This window comes from Phocoena phocoena, chromosome 17 (genome assembly GCF_963924675.1).
Source record: "Phocoena phocoena chromosome 17, mPhoPho1.1, whole genome shotgun sequence".
Lineage (NCBI taxonomy): Eukaryota > Metazoa > Chordata > Mammalia > Artiodactyla > Phocoenidae > Phocoena > Phocoena phocoena.
The window spans coordinates 37404454-37406596 of NC_089235.1; the positions used below are offsets into that span (position 1 = coordinate 37404454).

Sequence of the window (2143 nt, forward strand, 5' to 3'; positions counted from 1 at the left end):
AAGTTGAAAGCGGATTGCTCAGGAGTGACCCTAAAAGAGAGCTGTGAGGGAAAATCCTCCCAATGGAAAGAGCTTTAGGTGGTTCATCTGGTAATCTATTTTGTATTTTGATGAAGTCCAATTTGGCAGTTTTTGCTTTATGATTTTCACTTTTTTTGCATACTAAGAAATTATTGCCTAACCTAACATCACGAAGATTTTTCTCCTATGTTTCCTTCCAGAATTTTATAATTTTATGTTATACATTTAGGTCTGTGACCCTTTTCAAGTTAATATTTTATATCTTATTAGGTAAGGGTTGAGGTCTCCCCCCCCTTTTTGTTTATATATGTTCTAGCACCATTTGTTGAAAACAATATTATCTCTCCATTCAATTAACTTGGCACCTTTGTCAAAAGTAGGCCATATATATGTAGATGACCAGAGATAATTAAGAAATAATTAATAAACTTTGTTTTTTTAATAGTTTCAGATTTATAGAATAATTGAACTGATAGCACATAGAATTCCAGATTCCTACTTCACTCTTACCCCTTAACCCTTATCCCCACACAGAGTTTGGTCTATTATTAATATCCTGTATTAGTGCAGTACATTTGTTACAGTAAATGAGCCAATATTAAAGCATTATTATTAACTATAGTCAATAACTACATTGTTTCATTCTTTGTGTTGTACAGTTCTAGGGGTTTTGAAAAATGCGTGATAACATGTATCCACCATTAGTTTTACACAGAATAGCATCACCACCCTGAAAAATCTGTGTTCTAGCTATTCATTTTATACATCCCTCCCTTGGAATCCTTGGCAGCCAATGATATCTTTATTGTCTCTATAGTTTTGTCTGTTCCAAAATGTCATATAGTTGAAATCAGACAGTATATAGCCTTTTCAGACTGGCTTCTTTAATTTATCAATATGCATTTAAGGTTCCTCCATATCTTTTCGTGGCTTGATAGCTAATTTCTTTCTTTATTTTTTTTAATAGATCTTTATTGGAACTTAATTGCTTCACCATACTGTTAGTTTCTGGTGTACACCAAAGTGAATCAGTCATAGGCATACACATGTCTCCATATCTCCTCCCTCTTGAGCCTCCCTCCCATCCTCTCTATCCCACCCCTATAAGCCATTGCAAAGCACCGAGATGATCTCTCTGTACTATGCTGCTGCTTTCCACTAGCTAACTGTTTTACATTCAGTAGTGTATATATGTCAATGCTACTCTCATTTCGCCCCAGCTTCCCCCTCTTCCCCCCCTTCCGTGTCCTCAAGTCCATTCTCTATGTCTACATCTTTATTCCTGCCCTGAAACTAGGTTCATCAGTACCATTTTTATTTTCTGACTTACTTCACTCTGTATGACAGACTCTAGGTCCATCCACCTCACTACAAATAACTCAATTTTGTTTCTTTTTATGGCTGAGCAATATTCCATTGTATATTTGTGCCACATCTACTTTATCCATTCATCTGTCAATGGACATTTAGGTTGGTTCTATGTCCTGGCTATTGTAAATAGTACTGCAATGAACTTTGTGGTACATGTCTCTTTTTGAATTATGGTTTTCTTAGGGTATATGCCCAGCAGTGGGACTGTTGGGTCATATAGTAGTTCTATTTTGAATGTTTTTAGGAATCTCCATTCTGTTTTCCATAGTGGTTGTATCAATTTACATTCCCACCAACAATGCAGGAGGGTTCCCTTTTTACCACACCCTTTCCAACATCTATTGTTCCCAGATTTTTTGATAATAAAAAGTATGGAATGCTCCACGAATTTGCGTGTCATCCTTGCTCAGGGGCCATGCTAATCTTCTCTGTATCGTTCCAATTTTAGTATATGTGCTGCTGAAGAGAGCATGCTCATTTCTTTTTATGACTGAATAATATTACATTGTATAGATGTACCATAGTTTGTTTATCCATTCACTTATTGAAGACATATTGGTTGCTTCCAGGTTTTGGTGATTATAAATAAAGCTGATATAAACATTCATGCACAGATTTTTGTGCAGACATACATTTTTAACTCAATTGGGTAACTAGGAGCACAGCTGCTGGATTGTAAGGTAAGATTATGCTCAGCTTAGTAAGAAATTGTCTTCCAAAATGATTGTACCCATTTTGCAGTCCCACCAGC

At 35.9% G+C, this 2143-nt stretch overlaps 1 non-coding gene across 1 annotated transcript; it reads right to left on the reverse strand.

Annotated features, from left to right (window-relative positions):
* Positions 1 to 1757: 1757 nt before the first annotated feature.
* On the reverse strand, positions 1758 to 1864 carry LOC136137374 (U6 spliceosomal RNA). The gene has a single exon (XR_010656714.1). It is a non-coding gene; the product is annotated as a U6 spliceosomal RNA (small nuclear RNA).
* Positions 1865 to 2143: the final 279 nt, after the last annotated feature.